General features: G+C 36.7%; 1 protein-coding gene across 1 annotated transcript in view; it reads right to left on the minus strand.

The window, feature by feature from the left end:
* The window catches only part of LOC126765402 (actin-binding protein WASF3), a 101,899-nt gene extending 83,164 nt beyond the window's left edge, over positions 1–18,735 (minus strand). Inside the window, exon 1 of the mRNA XM_050483134.1 lies at positions 18,539–18,735. The gene's annotated coding sequence lies outside the window, so the exon portion shown is untranslated. The remainder of the gene's footprint in view (positions 1–18,538) is intronic.
* Positions 18,736–22,905: the final 4,170 nt, after the last annotated feature.

A 22,905-nucleotide genomic window follows, 5' to 3' on the forward strand; every position in this document is an offset into this window, starting at 1 on the left:
GACGACGTTGCGAATCAGCCCAGCAAGAGCAGGGCTGGGCAGGCTATGCCTGCGGCGACCCCCCAGATGACAGTTCCTGCGGCCAGGGAGCAGAGCTACCCTCCACGCCAGGAGCTCCTCGAGGGGCTAGGAGACCCACTTGACAGCAGCGCGGTTGACGGCGTGGCCGAGAATCTGCTCCTCCTCGAACCACTATTGCAGTGACCGTCAACACGGAAATCGCCCAGGTGACCTGCATCACGCGGCGGCAGCGTCAGCTGTCATAACGAGCAGGTTCACAGCGGATAAACTGGGCATCCTGCTGATCCAAGAGCCTTGGGTTCATAGAGGAGAGGTTAAAGGCCTCAAGGCGGAGTGCAATAAGGGAATCTTGGATCTCTCTAGTGAGAGACCTAGAACTTGCATAGTGGTCAGAAATAACATTGAATTCTTCTGCATTTCAGAGTTCCTGACGCAGGATCTGGTGGGGTGCAAGCCAGAGACTCGCGAAAATGTCACCTCGACACCAGAAGTGGCTGCATAAAGCTCTGGTTAGAGGTACGATGGACGCAGTAATAGCAATCAAAAGAGGTGACGGGACTTTTACGACCAGCGCAGAAGACGGAGCTACGGAGCTTCTGCGGGCGCACTTTCCGGAGATTATTCGGGAAGACCAATGTCTACTCGTGATCGAACACAGGCCATTCCGCGAGGATTGGAGAATAGCCAAACAGCTTTATACGGCGGACTCGATCAGGTGGGCAATGATCTCGTTTGAGAGATTCAAGTCTCCGGGAGTGGATGGCATCTTTCCAGCGCTGTTACAACAGAGGGAGCAGTTTCTACTGCCATACATGGTTCGGTTGCTGCGAGAGAGCCTCGCAATGGCGTACATCCCTGAAGTATGGAGGACAGCGAAGGTGATCTTCATACCCAAAGTAGGAAGGAAAGATTACTCATTGGCGAAATCCTTCAGGCCAATCAATCTGACTTCTTTCCTGCTAAAAACCAAGGAAAAGATCGTGGACCATGAAATAAGGTCGAAAGCGCTGAAGAGGGCACCCCTGCATGCGGCTCAGCATGCGTACAGAGCGGGCAGATCTACCAGTACTGCTCTGTACCAGCTAACCTCTGAGATAGAGAGTTCACTGGAGAATGGGGAGGTAATGCTTTGCACTTTCTTGGACATCGAAGGTGCCTTTGACAGCACGTCTCATAGGAGTTTAGCCAGAGAACTGGAGAAAAGGAATGTGGCAGCACCGGTGCGTAGATGGATAGAAGCTGTACAGCGCACCAGATTGCTGAGACCACAGTAGGAGATAAAAGAATTCGTCTCGGCACAACAAGAGGCTGCCCACAGGGGGGTGTGTTATCACCCCTGCTGTGGAGTCTTGTCGTAGACGACCTGTTAGCAATGCTAACGGACAATGGGATCCGCTGCCAAGGGTATGCGAACGATATTGCAATTATAGCCAAAGGCAAATATGGAGACACTCTCTGCGACATAATACAAAGAGGTATAAACCTGGCAATGGGGTGGTGCAGGGAGGTTGAATTGAACATCAACCCCTCCAAGACGGCCATAGTCCCGTTTACGAGGCGCAGGTCCCTACCCGGTCTCAGGAATCTCACACTAGGAGGCAGAGAGATAGAGATGACCAATAAGGTCAAATACCTCGGTCTCACGCTAGACTCTACTTTGCGGTGGAAGCAGCATGTAGACCTGACCTTGGTCAAAGCAACAAGGCATTAATGGTGTGCAATCGGCTGGCGGGAAAGTCCTGGGGCTGTAAGCCAAGGATCGTTAGGTGGTTGTACACCACGATAGTGCGACCGATAATCACGTACAGGGCGGTGGCCTGGGCCTCAATAGCGTCTGAGACTTCGGTAGGGATCAAACTATCGAAGCTACAGCGGCTAGCCTGTGTCTGCATGACGGGCGCAATGCGCACCTGTCCAACGGCAGCTCTGGAGGTCCTACTTGAACTCACACCGCTTCACTTGGTTATCGGCCAAGTAGCCAAGAGCACACTTCTGCAAATAACGGCAGAAAGGTTTGGCAAAGGAAAGGTAATCTCGTCCCAGAGGATGGAAAAAATAAGTAGCAATATACCAATCGCCCTCCTTCCAAAGGACAGCACTACCAAAACAGTTATGTAACTTCGCTAAGAAGTTTAAGGTCACCCTCGGAAGCAAGGATGAGTTGAATGACTCCACCCTTGAGCTGTTACTGAAGAATAGTACGTTGAGGTGGTATACCGACGGCTCAAAAATGTCGGAAGGGAATTGGTGCAGGGATCGTGGGTCCACGCACCAAGCACTCCATACCTATGGGAGAGTTTCCGAGCATTTTCCAGGCGGAAGTATTTGCCATAAGTCGGTGCATAGAGATAAACCTCCGTCGCAACTATCGCAATGAGCGGATAGCCATACTCAGCGATAGTCTTGCACTAACTGCCGGTTCTGCGACATGGTGTCTGAAACACCGGAACACCTGCTGATCGACCGCACAGCAGTCTGTAGACGCAAGATTAAGGCCCTCGGATCCATGTTTCCGGATAGGGATCGCATCCCCTCACTAGCACCAGGTAAAATATTGGACTTTATCAATGTGCTGGGGCTAAGTGAGTCCTTGAGATTTAGGAGAGGGCACAATAGACCTAAGGTCGCGGTGCATTCCTCATCGATAAATCTAATCTAATCTAATCTTTTCACACCTTTGCTTTCATTTGTCCTCTCCGGTTACTGACCTGACTGTCGTGGGAACGGAATGAATTATTGCCTATTTTATAACCAATTGTTTACACCGGACCGCTGTTGCTCATAGCTGCCAAACAAACCTACTTATCAAAATCAAGTTCTTGTATGGAAACATTTTTATTTGTGAAGGGTATTAGAGCTCCGAAGCAATTGAAATTATCGCTTTTCCTTGTTTATTATAAAGTTTTGTTGCTACCGAAAACTTACTTGTTTTATTTAACATTAATAAATAAATTATTTTTAATTGCAAAGAAAAACAAAACATTGAAAGTAAATTCGACGGTAAAGTTATTTTCGTATATACACTTGTACCGTTATTGACTCCGTGACATGTCGTGAACAGGCAATTTGAGTTGAATCGTACATTGCTTTATTTCTTAATGCATTTCATACATTGATCATCATGAACACCATATTGTTGCATTTTTACTGTTTCCAAATTGTAATTAGTCTCGTTTAGTTTCGAACTACTCCAGGAACTAAAGAAATTGTTCACCTTTCTTTGAGTATTTATATGAGTTTTAATACCAAATAACTGATTAAAATAGTTTAAAATAATATTTTTTTTTTTTTTTTTTTACCTAAAGGTCGTGTTGTGTCGTCGTACATCTATTGAAATCACGAATTAGTGAATACTCATTACAACCCCGTTTGGATAGGTAAGTTTTAGATTATCTTAGTCATCAATGGAACAACTCTTTGCAGCAGGATTGCACCGCGTCCTCTTGACTCGTGCTGTATTTTAATTAAACCCGGGCCCGGAAAATTTTCTCTTCGGATGGAGGCTTCTTAAGACCGGATAAGGCTGCGGCATTAGCCTCTACAGCTGTGCAATCTGCACCAAGTTTGCGCACTGTCCCGCCACTCCATCCGAGTGGTCAACAAAGAACACCTACGGTCCATAGATGTGCTCAAACAGGCAGCATTAGTCCCATTCTGATTCCACCCAAAAGACCCCTAATAGAGGAGGTTTATGGTTTTTGAGATATTTGCATTTAAATTAAAAAAAAATCGACTGTTTAAAATGCGGGCATTGTTTATAAACTATAAAAAATCTTTCCGACATTTTTCAAGCTATAATAGATTATTTAAAGTACTCTTTCCTAGAATAGCGGCCATTGATCGGGCTGTAAAAAAGATAACCCTGGTCGAGCCAATATCTGGAGTGACCAAACTACTTCCGCATAATACTCATTTTTCTATACTTTATATTTGTAAAATTATTACAAAATATTACTTATTCGTTTATTAAATTTATATAAAAAAATATTTATGTACATATATGCATTGAAAGATTATCTATACTCATTTTAATTTGAATATAATTTATAGGTGTCTTGTCTTTATTAGAACTAAAATTGCTAAATAAATAAAAAGTAATTTTAGCTAAAAAGAGGAGTTTCACCGAATCGGTCTTATTTGCTTATTACCATATGGCAGCCAATTTCCTAATACTTCTTCGCACATAAATAATTAAAATATCTGAAAAAAGTGTAAAATGTGAATTTGTTTAAATGTTCACAGATAAATTTAATGAATTTGAAGTGAAAATGTTCGTAAAGTGTGTTAAATGTAGTGAAATAGTTTGTTGAACTGTTGCAAATTTTAAAATTTTTGAACTTCAAAGTCGAATATTTCGTAAACTAAGCCTTTACGGCACTCTTTCGAAAGGTACCTTCAGATCGCGGCGCCAAAAAATCGGAATTTTGAAAAAATTCGTGTTTCTCCGATTGTTGAATTTTACACTAATATTTTCAACTTTTATATGTACTTCATTATTTCATTTCTACCCATTTAATTTATATTAAATAACTGAATAATAATAATATTTAATTATGTTCAATTCTTTTTGTTCACCCAATAATAATAGGGTTGCATTCTAACACATAATCAGTGTTACCCTATCTACATATTTTACAAAAGAACCAAAAAAAATATAAATAAAATAAAGAATACCCCTATGACGGGTATGGAGAATAGCAGCCCACGATTTCGGAGTTATAATGGGTATGTAGGGATAGAGGAGGTCTTCCAGATCAAGAAAATATAAATTTATATAGTTGCCGCCGACTTATGGGATTTTGAAATATTTGCATTTAAAGTTCAAATATTTGACTATTTAAAATGCATTTTACAAATATATTTTAAACTTTAATATCCAATAACACTTCACTAATTCATTTCTACACCGTTGTTTTGCATTAAATAGTGCCAAAATAACTTTAATTCCTATATTTAATTTTCATTGAAATCCATTTATACATACAATAAGAAAATATTTTGTAATCGATTAAAATTGGCTAAAAAGAGAAGATTATACCGTCAAGTAAAGTCTTTCAGGATTTTCATTATTTTGAAAAATCACGGTGTTGAATTGGCCAGGATTATTTTTGCGGTGCGGCCGAAAGCCGCCAACACAAAAATGAACACAACACGAAAGTACTGAAGAGGTCCAGGTGTTGGTCCGACTAGGGTTATTTTTTTTTTAAGAGCGGAGTTTTGCACTATTTAATATAAAATAAATGGGTAGAAACGAATTAATGAAGTGCTAGTGGATATAAAAGATAAAAATATAGGTGTTAAATGCATTATAAATCGGAGAAAAAATTTTTATAAATAGTTAATATTTTGAGCTTTAAATGCAAATATCTCAAAAACCATAAGTCAGCGGAAACTATATGTATATATATTCCTCATCTGGAGGAGCTCCTCTATCCGTACAACCCCGAAATGGGGGGATGCTATTATAAATCGCAGCCGAAAAAAGTGTTAAATTCCTTTAAAATCGGAGAAACACGCATTTTAAATAGTCCAATATTTGTACTTTACAATTTACACACATTTCACAATTAATATATTTTTAATTACTCTGTACACATTGAAATATATCTAAATTTTACATTTATTGTGCATTAAAAAAAAAAAATAAATTTACTTTAAAAAGTATTTAGCGCACCTAAAATTTCAAAAATTTGTGACTTTACATTTATTACAAATATTAGTGTTGCCACACCGACTAGGGTTAGTTTTTTTGAAGCGCGGCCGAAGGCCTGGGCGTGCTCAGTTCTTTTGTCTTGAACCCTTTTTTGCGTTGGCGGCCTTAGGCCCCCTTCAAAAAAATAACCCTGGTCGGACCAACACCTGGGCGTGCTCAGTTCTTTTGCGTGCTGAAAGATTTTACATTACTCATTACACGATATCGAATTTAGTATTGACGTCATAATCTTTCTTTTTGCTTATTTTTATTCGCTTACAAAAATATGCTAACACTAATATTTTGCCTGTTTGCAACCATTTTCTTATTGTAAGTATAAATGGATTTGAACTAAAGTGTGATATGGAAATAAAGTTATTTTTGCACTATTTAATATAAAATAAATGAACTAGTGAAGTGTTAGTGAATATAAAAGTTTAAAATATAACTAACTATAACATTCATTATATATGAGAGAAACCCGTATTTTCAATAGTTGATTTTTTGAACTTTCAACGCAAATATCTCAAAAACCATTAGTCAGCGGCAACTATATACATACATACATATACATATGTATATGTATATATTACAGCAAGACCTTGATAGACTTGAGGAGTGGTGCGACGAAAATAAATTGAGTTTAAATTTAAAAAAGTGCGTGGTGATGTTCTTGTCACGGTCCTTGAGTCGTCGTCCAGCTGTTTACCGTATCGCTGATCATCAGCTAGAAGAAGTCACAGTAGTAAAAGATCTTGGTGTCATGATTGACACTGCACTAAATTTCGCCGGGCACATTGACAAAATTACATCACAGGCATACAGGACACTTGGGTTCATATTGAGATGTGGGGATGATTTCAGGAATGCTGATACGTTCGTAAGGCTGTACTCGACCTTGGTGCGTCCGATGCTGGAGTATTGTTCATTGGTTTGGTCTCCTCATACCTACTGTCTCATTGACAAAGTGGAGAGAGTGCAGAAGAAACTCTGTAAATATGTCGCGCACTTCCTGGGACGTAAAGGATGGGTCGGAGGCTCGGAGGAGGTTCGTGGTCAATTTGGGATTTGTGACCTGATGAATCGGACACAAGTATCAGATCTCTTGTTTGCTTTTAAATCACTAAATGGATTAATCGACTCTCCGGAAATTTTGGAACAATTCGGCCTTGTAGGCCGTATGCCTGGGTTGAGGTCACACAGACTGTTAAAACAGTCAACTCTTCGAAGAACTCCGTGCGGGGTGGACCAAGGAGCAGGGTTGTAAGCTTAGTCAATAGATATTATCAAGATTTTAATATGTTTGGTTGTACGTATGCGAGCTACGTCTCAAGGGTTGAGGGGTTAATACTGAATCATTAATGTGTGATTTGTGAGCAAACCTAGTCAAAATGCACTCTCCTGATGTTAATACGTCAGTATGCGTGATTGTACTCGTGAGAGTTAGGTTACATGAACTTAAAGTTTATTAGAATCTTAGTAATGATACACCAAGACATTGATTTGTGCAATGTTCACAATTAAGTCTCGTTTAAATACTTATATGCCTTCTTCCTTCTTTTTTGTTATACTTCTTTGTATATAGCCGATTGGCTTGAATAATAATAAATAAATAAATATATATTCTTAATCTGGAGGACATCCTCTATCCGTATGTCCATTTTGATCCCGACATCGGGGTATGCTATTCTAAATCGCAGCCACTTTAAATACAAATATCTCAAAAACGTGGTTATACATTTTGTAATCCTGAGGACCTTTTCTATCCCAAAACACTTCTATTTTCTTGCAACCATTTTCTTATTGTAAGGGTAAATGAATTTCAAATAAATATGGAATTATAATTATTTTTGCACTATATATACATAAATATGTATAATTCATTATAATTCAAAGAAACACTTTAAATAGTGAAATTTTTGAACTTTAAATGCAATATCTCAAAACTATAAGTCAGAAGTAACAATACCCGTATACACGTATGGTCAAAATAATAAGAACATTCCTTTATGCTGTAGTCTTGATTGAATTTTGAATGTTTGGTGCAGTACACGAATGGAACTACAGGGTGATTTTATTAAATTCGATATGTTAGTATCTTTTATAATGAAAAGAAAATGCTGAATCCCCCTTTTGTAGTGGGCGTGGCAATTGATTGTTGATGTTCGTTTTCTAAGTGCTCAAAATAATAAGTACATTGTAAATTATTTTAAGATTTTCAGCAAATCGTGCGATTTATTTTAATGGTTTGCTCTGTTGGTTATATAGCTCCATGTTTAAAACTCATTAAAACCTAAAAAAAACTATAGATGGGTAGAAAAAAGCATTGCAGTATTCTCATTCTCACTATTCTCATTATTTCGATAACGGGTTTTTTGTGAAGTAGACTAAGGCTTTGTGTATGCATATACCAAGTATCATCAAAAAAGTTTTGTAATTGTTCAATAGTGAGCTTTTTGTCTCTGTGCCTACGCGTGATCACAAATCTTTTTTAAAATAATTAATTGCATTCACAGTCTACAAAAAAGACCGGTTTTGGACCAATACAACTTATTTCAGGCACCTTGAACAGGTTCCAATATAAAAATATCTTGGAAAATACGATGCCTCCGTATGCTGAGGAAAGTCTGCCACTAATACAGAAATTTCAGCAGGATTATGATCCTTAGCATACTTCGATTTTGGAGAGGTGAGAATTCTCTGAAATGGTCATGTCAATCTCCCGACTTGAATCCATTTGTAAACCATTGGAGGGGTTTTTAAGGAATGGATTGGGAAGCAAACGTTCTAAAACAAGGACCAGTTAGGAAACTTTGTTGAAAAAACCTGGTATGAGATTCCAATTTATACGTGCCGAAACGAAACTCAAAAATAATTGAAAATAATGGCACCAATTAGTTCGACACAAAAGAACCATGAACACCCCGGGGTTGGACCAACCAGGGTTATTTTGTTTGAAGCGTGGCCGAAGACTGCCAGTGCAGAAAGTAGTTCGACACAAAAGAACTATGAACACCCCGCTGTTGGACCGACCAGGTATATTTTTTATCTTTATTTATCAAATAATATAAGATACGAAAACCGTTTATACCATTGTCTCTATAAGTATATGACAAACAGAAAATATTTTGGAAATTTTTTTCAAAACACAATATGTGGCAACACTGGTATTTGTCATGTCATGTAAATAAACATACCAGTGAGTCAGAAGGGAGTAAAGCAGACGACACAGCTGCAGGTGTATCGACGAGAGGGGAAGAAGCAGGTACAGATAATGCCGATGAATACGTTGCGAAAGACAAAACTGTTTGGTGTAAGAAGCCGCCTGCAATTCGACAAACTGCTTCTCACAATATTTTGCGACAGAAAAGTGGCCCTGCTAGTTCTACAGAAACATTGTCCATAGGAGATATATTTAAGACTATAATCTCAGTTGAAATGGTTCGCTATACTAACCAGAAAGCTCTAAGCGTCTATAAAGAACATAACGCGCAAAATCCTAATTCGAATAGAGCGTGGCCTTCGGTAGCTGTGCAACAAATGTATGCGTTCATTGGGATTCTGATTTGATCTGGCGTCAATAATTCGAATACGAATCATACTATCGATATGTGAAAGAGTAACACGTATCCTCTTTATCGTGCGGCGATGAGTTTCAACAGATTTCGATCGCTTTTGCGTTATATTCGTTTTGATGATACCAACACACGCCAAGCACGTACAGAAAATGATAAAGCTGCTCCTATACGTGATTTATGGACAATGTTCAATGCAAATTTGGGTAAAGTTTACAAACCTACGGAAAATTTAAAAATCGATGATCAGTTTTATCCTTATTGTGGGAACACAAAATTCACACAGTACATTCCTTCGAAATCCGCTAAATACGACATAAAAATTTGGCGGTTTGCAATGCCGAAAACGCATATCCCTTGTCGGGAATTCTTTACACAGGAAAAACTGCCAATGTTCGAAAAAAAATCAAGGAGAGAGAGTCGTAAAAGAACTTGCAGCTCCATTCAAAGGAAGTGGAAGGAATTATTTTATGACTTTGCCTCTTGCTAAACACTGGCTCTCATGGAACATCACTGGTCAATTGAAGAAGAATAAATCTTATATACCCAATCAAATGGCTGCAAATAAATCTAGACCTAAATTCTCTTCTCTCCTCAGTTTTCACGAACGTTCTGTTGTGCTTTGTTCATATGCCCGGAAAAAAAACAAAGCTGTTATTCTTATCAAAAGCGTGCTCGGATTTTCGCGTGACAGCTCTGGTAGGAAAAAAGTCACTGGTTCTTGTCACGTCTGCTACCAACTGACAATCAAAAGGCGAAGAAAAACTCGAGAAAATTGTACCAATTGCAAAAGGCCTGTATGCGATGAACACTCTATATCGAAAGAAATAAGTCCTGATTGTGCTGAATAATTAATGAAGATTTAATAAATTTATGTTCCCAATTCATGTAATTATTTATGTATGTATTATCCCCAAGTTATCTAGTTGAAACATTTATCAGTATTGAATCTCATTTACAGATGATTGCATTGTTTTTCATATAGTGGGTACCCGGGTACCCGGGTGCTCCCCGCGAGTTACCTAATTTCAAACATATTTTTCAACTTCATACAAATTTTTTTTTTTCAATTTTAAATACTGAAATAGCTCTGTTGGAAGTTAAATTTCAAGGATCCGGAAGCTCAGTTCGAAAAAAAAAATGTTTCACCGAATTACTAACAGAAAAGTGTGGTGGTGGACACCCGGGTACCCGGGTGCTGACATAAGGGTTAACATACCATAAAATCATAAAAAAAAGGGAGGCACGATTCCGATTACTTTGGCGGAGGGGTAAAAAAACCGAAATATGGGGTATGTGCGGATAGGGGAGCTTCTCCAGAGAAGAAATATCCAAAAAAAAATATAAAAATATCTTATATTTTTTTTTAAATGTTCACGATTAAAAGTTCAAAAATTTGCACTAATAACACATGGTATTTCTCTATGTTTCACTAAATTTTTCACGTTTTTCACTCTGTATATTTAAATATACACTCTAAACATTGAAATAAGTTCACATTTCATTTTTATTTTGGTATATTTTACCTAAATATATTAATTTAACTGTCGAAACCGTGTTGTCATACCGTACGGTCGCATTTTTTTTCTCTCGCTAGTGCTGTTGTTGAGCATCTGCATTCTAGCGGTGTCTGTGTTATAACGCTACTTTACAGTTGTGCACAAAAAACTTTTTTACTGTTATTTTCTCGTTGTGTTTATTTCTTATTGTTAACTAGTGCTACATTCCTACATTTTTGCATACATAAGAAGTAATATTTTCACAATGCCCCCTGGGGCCAACAATCTGGGTGATAATAGGTTTGCCCTATTATCCTCAGCCCAGAAGACTAAAAGAAAAAAGCCTGAACAATCAACGTTGGAACTATTTCCGGAACTCCCCATAACAAAGAAGGATGACCCCAAATACCTCGTCATTAAATCGCGGGATGCCAGTAAACCTATTACATCCATCTCCTGCTTCGCGATTTATAAAGGTATTCAATCTATCAGTAAAGATATTAACAACATCTCGTCACTTCGCGATGGCAGCCTACTCCTCCTTGTAAAAAATCAAAAAATTGCTGATAAATTCCTTTTCACTAAGAATCTACGCGGTGCAGGTGCTGTTGAAGTCGCTCTGCACAGCACCCTTAACTCAGACAAGGGCACAATTTATGCCCCCTTTATTTGCCAACTTGGCGACGATGAAATAATTGAAGGTCTCAAGGAACAAGGTGTCTCTGCAGTCCATAAGTTTAACAAAATGGTTAAAGGCGTTTGTGTACCTAAGGTGCCGTATTATTAACATTCAATAAATATACACTTCCTAACAGAATTGAAGTAGCCTGGAGAACCCTAGATGTCCGTCCGTACTACCCTAATCCTATGCGCAGCAAAACTTGTCAGCTATTAGGACACACCGCTAAACACTGCGATATATCTCCTTCCTGTGTCATTTGCAACCTTACTTAACATAATCAAGTATCTTTCATGTAAGCGCTCACTCATTGGCCCGGCTCTACTGGTAAAGGTCACCAAAGCTCTCATCTTATTAATAATTAATTACGGCTTAGAAATATATGGACACCATTCTAAAAATCATATCAAGTTGCTTGACGCACCGTACCATTCTGCTGCCCGTCGTTCTATTCGTGCGTTTCCAACATCTCCGATAAAAAATATATTGCCTGAATCTGGACTACCTTTTTTAAAAGACAATATGGAAGACAGCTTATATAAACTCTATCCTAAGCTCATAATCAATCCCAGTTTTATTCTGAAAAAGGATTTCCACTCATCTCTGACACGTATACGATCGCCAAAGATTCAATCATCGTTATACAAATGCGCCATGTTTGTGAAAGTAAATGAGTTACCGCATAAAATAGCTTTACCTTGGAGTATTAAACACCCCCCGTGGCGTGTGAGTGTAGCCTCATTTGTTTCTGATTTATTCAACTACGAAAGAACAATACTTCTAGCAATGTTTACAAAGCCCACTTCGTGAAAGTAACAGCTCCTCTCAAATCAGCTGGTTGGAAACTTCTATTTACAGACGGATCAAAAGGTACTCACACCTCCTTCGCTGCAGTTAGTGAAGATGAAAACCCTAATTCGTATGGCCTGCTATTATATATTAATATATGTATTATCTGTACTGAGTTTATCCTGCTTTCTAGCTTTAAAAAACTGCAATAACTCCAATTATGTACATCATTTGCGCCATCAGAGACATTTTGATATCTCTTCCACATAAACTCAGAATTATGTGGGTTCCCAGCCACTCGAGTATAATTGGAAACATGCTTGCGGACTCAATTGCCAAGGAAATGTGTCACTCTCCCACTATAACCTCACCATTTTTCGTTAAGGGCGATATCTACCGGCTCATCGCTCAACTGAGAAGCACCAATTTAGCTGTTGATTGGGTAATTTACAATCACCATTTCTCAAGAATTAACCCAAATCGCACGAAACCTAACTTTCCGACCTCTCTGCCAGTCAATCTCATCACTCCGTACGTCAGACTCCGCATTGAACACACTATCATTACCAATGCACACCTTCTGGATGGTAGTCACATCAGCCAATGTCCCTTTTGTGAGTCAACGGTTAGTGTGCTACACCTACTCGTTTTTTGTCCTGCCCTGGACAGCCTCAGACTTAAAAACTTTAACAATGATGATCCTGTTCAGCTTTTAATGAACCCAACTATTAGCAACATATCTAAAATTTACAGTTATCTGAAGGATACAGATCTCCTTCGTTGTATTTAAACAAGTTTCTAATTTTTCCCACCAGACAGCCGAAAGCCTATGATGGTAGCGCTGCGTATTTTAGTTTACAGTGGACCAATAAAGTTTACATACACCTAGTTCTATTAAATTTCGGACACGTTTATTTGTTTCAAAATGGATAAATTTTGTGGTTTTTTTCTATCCATTTCAAGATATGTATATTTAACATTAAACATAGCATATCAAAATATTTTTTTTTTACACAAATAAAAAAAATTAAAGTTAAAGCTTAAAATGAGCATAATTTATATCAAAAAAGTTTACGTACACTTATGATTGTTTACATAAATCAAAAGTAATTACAATACTTTTAACGGGTTTTGGCCTACATTTTGTTGGTATTAGTGTCCATAGACATCGTTGTATGCTCCCCACTCAATTTCTAGTATTATTTCCGGATATTTTGACCCATTAAGTCCATGATCCAGCTTTTTGGCCTTATTTTGATGAAATTCGATGTTTTCGAATACGGTTTTCCAAAAAGTTCCAGATATTTTGAATGGGATTAATGTCTAGCGATTGCGGGACCTATGGAGTTATTTTTATTTCCATAACAACCATTCACGTACAAGATAAGTTGTGTGTTTTGTGCCGTTATCCTGTGGTAAATACAAATGGCTGCTATTAACAGCCGATTTAAGCACACTTAAAATTTAAATCTTTTTCTTAAAATGCTCAGATACATATGCTTACACATTTTTGAAATGTACACAAAAGAATAAATCCCCAAACAGTAAGGAATTTGTTAAAGAGTGCTGGTTATCATAGACGAGTCGCGCGTCGTAAGCCATACATATATAAGGTTAATATAAAGAAAATGTCGGCGTTTGCTAAACACTATTTAAACAAACCTTATTGGTTTTGGAAAAACATATTGTTCACCGACGATTCAAAATTTAATAAATTTGGTTCGAATAGATCACGAAAAGTGTGGAGAAAGATCGATGAAGAGTCGCAAGGACAAAATGTATTGCCAATGGTAGAGCACTGTGGGGGTAATGTTATGGTTTGCGGGTTTATGGTTGCATCTAGAGTTGGACATTTGGACTTTATTAGTGAAAACATGGATAAGCATACGTATCTGAACATTTTAGGAAAAAAATTTAAATTTTAAGTGTGCTTAAATCGGCTGTTAATAGCAGCAAAACCAATTTCCAACAGGGTACCGACCCAAAATACATGTCTTATCTTGTACATGAATGGTTGTTATGGAAATAAAAATAACTCCATAGGTCCCGCAATCACTAGACATTAATCCTATTCAAAATATCTGGAACTTTTTGGAAAACCGTATTCGAAAACATCGAATTTCATCAAAATAAGGCCAAAAAGCTGGATCATGGACTTAGTGGGTCAAAATATCCGGAAATAATTCTAGAAATTGAGTGAGGAGCATACAACGATGTCTAGGGACAGTAATAGCAACAAAATGTAGGCCAAAAACCCGTTAAAAGTATTGTAATTACTTTTGATTTATGTAAACAATCATAAGTGTACGTAAACTTTTTTGATATAAATTATGCTCATTTTAAGCTTTAACTTTAATTTTTTTTTATTTGTGTAAAAAAAAAAATATTTTGATATGCTATGTTTAATGTTAAATATACATATCTTGAAATGGATAGAAAAAAACCACAAAATTTATTAATTTTGAAACAAATAAACGTGTCGGAATTTAATGGAATTAGGTGTATGTAAACTTTATTGGTCCACTGTATATAATAATTTGTTTATTATGTAAGCTTTAAAATAAAATAAAAATATTAATTTAAAAATCACTTAGCACACTCATCGTTGAAAAGGTAAGATTGTTTACAATTATGAGGAAAACAAGCCTTGCCACATCTTAAACACCGAATATGTAGGATTTTTAACAATTTTTCTTTGTTTGTTTTTTCGTGTTATTATTTTTTCTATATTAACTATAGAAAAAAATACTTTCTATGTATATGTGTAATATGTGATTTATGTGACTGAAGTACTTTCGCCTTGTACTCCTTTCTGCGTTGGCGGCCTTCGGCCGCGCTTTAAAAAAATAACCCTGGTCGAGCGAATACTCGGGGTGACTGAAGTACTTTCGCTTAGTACTCCTTTCTGCGATAAAATAAAAAAAATATATTGAGTTTCGTTATAAAGTGGTTATATTTTTTGGTTATCTTGCACTGATATTGAAACAAAATTTGAGGTTTCGTTATAAAATGGTTAAATTTTGGTTATTGTTTCTGTCAGCGCTTTCCATTTATTTTTGATAATACGTGTTTTTGTATAATAGGTGACAATATATATAATACTATTATATAATATTACTATATAATATTACTTATTTCTTTATTAAATTAAATAAAGAACATATCCACATGAATGGATAGAGGAATTTTTGGGAAAAAGGCATGTCAGCGAATTTCCTTATTATCACATGGCAGCGCTCCATTTCGTCGTAATTTTTAGCACACACATGATGTTCACTACGAGTGTAAAATGTAATTTTTAAAATAAAGATTTCTTCGGTAAAAAGACTGTTAAATGTGGATTTATTTAAAAGTTTATAGTTTAATGTAATTAATTTGAAATGAAAAATGTGAGTAAAGTGTGTTTAATGTGGTAAAATAGCTTGTGGAAATGTTCGAATTTTGTGAATTTTTGAACTTTGAAGGTCGAATATCTCGTAAACCAAGCGTTTGCGGTACCTATAACCCGATATACAGTGGCTCACATCGTAAGCCGGGCAAGCAATCAACATATCTGTGTTGGTTTTTTTAAATATTTAAAACTCATTTTTTTTCTTAACTTTTTTCCCACTACAATTACTTACTTATAACGCAATAAATGCTTGCAACAATTAAAACCATACACATTAGTATAACGGTACTGCAAACAAAAAAAAAGAAAAAAACACCTGCGCGAAACGGAGTGAAATATGATTTTTAAATCGAGCAAATTTTAGTTGAAATCAAGGTTTGAAGTAAGTAACATTTCACAACATTCGTTCTCCTGGTTTTTGAAATGTCACGTAAAATAAAGCAGTCAACGATCGAAGAGCGAAAATTGGTCATTTATCACCATTCAAAAGGTAAAACTGAACGAGAAATTGGGGTTTTAGTAAATAAAAATAAGTCGACTGTACATGATATCATAAGTAGATATAAAGACAGCGAAAGAATAGAAAATAAGCAAAGAAAAGCAGCTAAAAGAAAGTTAAGTTCGAGAGATGAAAAGTATATTTTAAAAGAAATTCAAAAGGATCCGTTTCTCTCCGCCCCAAAACTATCTCTCAAAGAAAATTTTGGGATTAGTGTTTGTGCGGAAACTGTAAGAAGAGTGTTACGGGAAAACAACTTAAATGGACGAGTGGCGCGAAAAAAGCCCTGGATTAGTGCAAAAAATAAAAAAAATCGGCTTGATTTTGCGCGCGAATACAAAACGGAAGACTTCTCATTTTGGAGTCAGGTAAATTGTAAACGCGATTATGTTTGAACATTTCCTAATAAGTAAATTATATTATTTTAAGGTTCTTTTCACAGATGAGAGTAAATTTAATTTGTTCGGATCTGACGGCAGACGTTTTGTGTGGCGTAAGCCAAACGAAGAATATAAAAATAAAAACACGAAAAAGACCGTTAAGCACGGAGGAGGTTCCGTAATGGTCTGGGGATGCATGGCGGCCTCTGGTGTGGGCAAACTCCATTTTATTGAAGGAATAATGGATAAAAATATTTATTGAATATATTGAAGGCAAATGTGAAGGAAAGTGCGCGTATGTTGGGTATTGCTGATAATTTCAAGTTTTATCAGGACAATGACCCGAAGCACTCCTCGTTATTGGTGAAGACTTGGTTGCTGTATAACTGCCCCAAGGTCATAAAAACTCCAGCGCAAAGCCCCGACCTTAATGTGATAGAGCATTTGTGGGATGAGCTAGGTCGCGGGGTTCAAAATAGGAGGTGCACCAACAGGTTCAACTTAAAGCTGTGCTCCAAGAGGAATGGACGAAAATAACTCCAGATGTTTGTCGTAAACTGGTTGAAAGTATTCCTAATAGACTCCAAGAAGTGGAAAAGCAAAATGGATACGCAACAAGATACTAAACATCGCACTTATTACAAACACAAGCCAAAAGGAAGTGTGTTGCCCGACTTAGATAGATAGATAGATAAATGTTATGAGGTAATGCACCGCGACCTAGGGTCTATTGTGCCCTCTACGATATCACATGTCTTCCCAGAGTCCCAGCAGCCTGAATAGCTCCAGGAGTTTGCCGGGCGCTACTGAGGTGATGTGATCCCTGCTGATATAGATGGAATCCAGGGCCTTAAGCATTTTTCCACAGATTGCTGTGCAATCCAGGATTAGGTGTGCTGGTGTTTCCTGTTCCAGGTCGCAGAACCGGCAGTTAGCACAGGAGACTATGCCCATGTTGGACAGGTGCTTCCTGAGCCTGCAGTGCCCTGTGTAAATTGCGACGAGGAGACGGAATTTGTTGCCTGACTTACAATGTGGCCATATTTTTAATGAATTTTTACATTTTTGTTTTTGAGCGTCGTTATGTTAATAAAATAGAACTAGTACTAGCAGTGAAATATTGCTGAATAAATAAACTTTAAAAACCATTTCTTGTTTCTTGAAAACAGTTTACATTTATTTAAAAAAAATATCACTTCAACCTATTGCATACTTTTGCCCGACTTTGGATGTGAGCCACTGTATTTTTTTAATCAGGAGGACTTCCTCTTTCCAACGGTACCTTCAAATCGCGGCACCAAAGAAATCGGAACTGTGTCAAAAAGGATTTAAGTTTCGCCATATATTAAAAGTCCAATATATAATAATTTGCAATCGTAAAAAAATTTGGGTATTTTAATTTAAATGCCCAAAAATTCTTATTTTGTTCGACCAGGCCATTATGGAAAATGTTATAAAAAAACGCTTATTTTGAGGCGCTCTCACACTGGAATAAGTTGAGCATCCCATTATCCCTGAAATTAAATTAGCGAAATTTTCAACTTTAAATGCAAATATCTCGAAAACTATAAGTTTGCGGCGGCAACAATTATATATTTTCTTAGTCTGGAGCATCAGCCCTATCCAACCATACCACTTTTAACCCTGAAATCGTGGGATCGTATACTAAAGTTTCCCCTAAAAAAGAATTTATTAGTCTTTGAATGCTACACGGGCGTATTATTTTACAATGTGTGTAAGTATACTTATGTATGTACATTCATATACATTTGTATACGTATATTTTCTTAATCTTCCCTTCTGAATCTGGATATTCTATTCTAAATCTTAGCCCATATTTAAATTGTTAAAACGGAAGTTAAGGAAATAAAAGCTACTTATTCAATTTTATATATAGGCAACCAAATAAACATGAGCCCCTAGATATGTACATACATACATATGCATATATAAGCATGTAACTTTATACACCTTGAACGAAAAAACCATTTTTATTTAAAACAGCATACATACCGTCAATAGCTAGTCAAGCATCGCAAAACCCATGATTACGAAAATATGACGCCTTTATACTTCAGATATAGCACTGTCGAATACATTACCAACCCAAAAACAACAAACCTATAGTACACCAAACTTCTAAAATATAGTAATTTTCATCATCAATAACACATTAAATCGATAAAGAAAGGGAGGAGCAAAATAGTAAACTAACGGGTCATTTCGACAGGCAAAAATTTATGGCATACTAACGTGGCATTTCGACAGGATAAAATTTTTGTCATACTAACTGTATTGCCGTGCCTATTGCCTGTGGAGACTCCATATTGCTTATTGTTTACAATGTATGGAATACTAATTAGTATGCCATATATTGAAGCTGTCACTTCATCAGTTTGACAGCGCAGTTTTCATTTCTATGAAAATTTTGAAAAGGCAACATATTCCATTTGCACTTCGGCAATATGAAATTAGTAGAGCGAGTATTAAGACGGTTGTGTTATATAATAAAAATAAAGGGCACGATTCCGATTACTTTGGCGGAGGGGTAAAAAACCGAATTTCCGTATAAATGGGGTATGTACGGATAGGGGAGCTTCTCCAGAGGATGACTATCAAAAAATAATGTAAAAATTGCTAATATTTGTTAAAATATTCACGATTAAAAGTTCAAAAATTTGCACTAAGAAAACATGTTATTTCTCTATGTTTCACAAAATTTTTTCACATTTTTTTACTTTGTATATTTAAATACACACTCTAAGCTTTGAAATAAGCTTACATTTCACTTTTACTTTGCTATATTTTACCTAAATTTATTAATTTAAAAATCACTTAGCACACTCATCGTTGAAGGGGTCAGATTGTTTACAATTATGAGGAAAACGAGCCTTGCCACATCTTAAACAGTAAATATGTAGGATTTTTAACAATTTTTCTTTGTTTGTTTTATCGCGTGATTCTTTTTTCTATATTAAACATAAAAAAATACTTTCTACCTATGTATATGTGTAAAACGTAATTTATGTGACTGAAGTACTTTCGCGAAGTACTCCGTTATGCATTGGCGGCCTTCGGCCGCGCTCTAAAAAAATAACCCTGGCCGAGCGAATACCCGGGGTGACTGAAGTACTTTCGCGTAGTACTCCTTTCTGCGTTGGCGGCCTTCGGCCGCGCTCTAAAAAATAACCCTGGCCGAGCGAATACCCGGGGTGACTGAAGTACTTTCGCGTAGTACTCCTTTCTGCGTTGGCAGCCTTCGGCCGCGCTCTAAAAAAATAACCCTGGCCGAGCGAATACCCGGGATGACTGAAGTACTACTATCGCGTAGTACTCCTTTCTGCGTTGGCGCCTTCGGCTGCGCTCTAAAAAAATAACTCTGGCCGAGCGAATACCCGGGGTGATTGAAGTACTTTCACGTAGTACTCCTTTCTGCGTTGGCGGCCTTCGGCCGCGCTCTAAAAAAATAACTCTGGCCGAGCGAATACCCGGGGTGACTGAAGTACTTTCACGTAGTACTCCTTTCTGCGTTAAAAATAAAAAAATATATTGACTTTTTGTTATAAAGTGGTGAAAGTGGTTATATTCTTTGGTTATTATGCACTCATATTCAAATAAAATTTAAGTTTTCGTTATAAAGTTGATAAATTTTGATTATTATTTCTGTCAGCGATTTCCAGTTATTTTTTATGATACTCAGAGAATTGCTTTGTCATCACATGGCAGCGCTCCATTTTTTCGTAATTTTTGGTAAACAAATGAGGTTGAAACGAGTGTAAAATGTAATTTTTAAAATAAAGATTTTTTAAATAAAAAACCTGCTGAAAGTGTAAAATGTGGATTTATTTAAAAGATTATAGTGTAATTTAATTAATTTGAAGAGAAAAATGTGAATAAAGTGTGTTTAACGTGGTGAAATAGCTTCTTGAAATGTTCGAATTTTGCGAATTTTTGAACTTTAAGTTCAAATATCTCGTAAACTAAGCGTTTGCGGAGGACTTCCTCTTTCCAACGGTACCTTCAAATCGCAGCGCTAAAGAAATCGGAATTGTGCCAAATAAAGTACATTTTCAAAATACCATCTTTCCAAAAAATTAATATTTAATTTAATATTGTTAATTTATAGAAAAATTATGCAAATTGGGTTGGGAATGAGCGAAGTCTTAAATCTAATATACTTATACAAGCATAAATCAACATATCATTTTTCATGTTAAATTTATTATTTTGATTGGTATATAAAATTTGTGCTGCAATTATTATATAATAGTCCAAAAATATGACTTCTTATTTTTCCCAGAAATACATTTGTAAAAAAGGTTTCTTTCTCCTTTTCTTATTTTAGACAGAAATACATTTGTAAAAAGGGGATCTTTCGGACCGACATTAAAAGCATTTTAAAAACACAATTGTAGGTAATGGAATCTAAGTCGTTCGGGCCGACAATGTGAGTTTTCGATGAGTTTTCACTGACAACACACAAATTTATTTGGTTGTTTACATTTTGAGCAACGAGAATGGTAAGTTTTGGATGCCTTAATATTGGCCCGCGAAGAGCACTAATTTTGCTTTGCCACAATTCATTGAGTAGGGCTTCTCCCCTATTACTCCCCAATTTTTTTGTTTTTTTGTATTTTTGCTTTTCCATTTTTCAATATCAATAGGGGGATTCTCTCGCTCTTGCACGATTGCACGATGACACAAAATGTAAAAATCATATACCGAAATATGCAAAGCCAAGAGAGCACCCATTGCAGAATTTAGTGATAAATGACGGCACGAAAATAAACTTGAGGGCAATTCACCAGATTCTGAATTGCCCTATGGGTTTTGGTCTGACATATTTTACAGCCATTGCAAATAATTTTCTGCGGGTGTTTGTTTTTGTGCCGTTGCACCAAGAGGCAAATTCTGCAATTCGTGCACCGTCCAAGGGTTTTGCAAGAGCAAGAGAATCCCCCTAATATGACAATATCAAGTGACAGCTGAATTTGTATATTGAATGTAAACAAATATCAAGTGACAATTTAGGGCCAGCAAAATATGTCTTCCAATAAAATCGATTAAACTAGAGCAGGCACCGATTATAATGATTGCTATGTAAGTATTCAAGTAGTTTTCAGCGAAAACTGGTTTTCAATGTGTTTTCGTTTGACAGATTTTATACTATGTTCGGACCGACAACGAAAACATGTTTTCGTGGGAAAAACTGGTTTTCGCACGAAAAATTGTGTTTTCGTCCATTTAAAATCTGTCAAACTATTATTACTATTTGTATTAATTTAAACAAAAATAGATATATTCTTCAAATATTTTTAATAAAATAAAAGAGATTTACCAATAGTTTGATACAATAAATAAAATTTAAATCAAAACTAGGTAAATTTAATCTTTATTAATTTTAATAATCGAAATACATTTGAAAATTTAACAAAAACGTACTTAAAATAATAAATTGGATAGCATAACACGGCAACACACTCTTGCCTTTTCTTAGGCATTTGGCCGTTTTAGTAATAGAATATTTAGGAAACCCTAACGAACTGCCTGCGCTTCTGCCCTGAGTCTTCCCTCATTCTATTGCATTCTTAATGTAATTTCTGTCATTCTATAAGCTTTCGCTTGCGTATGCATAGGTGAAAATTATAGGATTTGTTATTTGTAGGTTTATACAATGATTTACTCTTGAGATGTCATTTGCGGATTTTGGCTAAGAGCTAATTTAAAAGGTTAAATATCCCAAAAGAAGTTACATGAGTGACTCTTTAGAATTGCAAAACAATTCAGGTTCTTTTCCTGCAATGGGTGTTATTAAACTCCCATGACGATGGGAAAGTGTTATTATCTCTTCTGTGAATGGCGTTCAGTGCTTGTCTTAAGTCGGATGCGTCCGTCATCTGAGGTAAAGAATTGTTACCGATGTCGTCGATGTAATTTGCCAATGATTTTGATGCTTATGGTTGTTGGCTATGTTCAAAGCAGATGATTGCGAAGCCGATTTGCGAGAGCAGAAAATGCCTGGAGAGGAGTTCAATATATTCCTTTACCGGAAGCATTTACCAAGAGGCATCCTTTTTAATGTACGAGAGGGTTCTTGGGGTTCTATTAGGAGCGTTTTTTTCCAGGTACAGTACCTCAAGCAGAAGAGGTACCGGTCCCTGCATAAGATGATGGGGAGTTGGGTATGCAATTGGTTTGGTTAGGTCTCAACGGTCCCCAAGTTTTAATGGTGTAAAAGAAGAGAAGTAGAATACCTCGAAGTCCGGGAGAGATATTTTCCATGCGAGAGGAAAAGTGTTAGAGTTGTTCTTCTCTTGAAGTCCCTTGAAAAGGTCAGGAGCGATACTCGTTGTTATAAAAGCATCAATCTCTTTTCAGTT

This window comes from Bactrocera neohumeralis, unplaced genomic scaffold (genome assembly GCF_024586455.1).
Source record: "Bactrocera neohumeralis isolate Rockhampton unplaced genomic scaffold, APGP_CSIRO_Bneo_wtdbg2-racon-allhic-juicebox.fasta_v2 cluster10, whole genome shotgun sequence".
NCBI lineage: Eukaryota > Metazoa > Arthropoda > Insecta > Diptera > Tephritidae > Bactrocera > Bactrocera neohumeralis.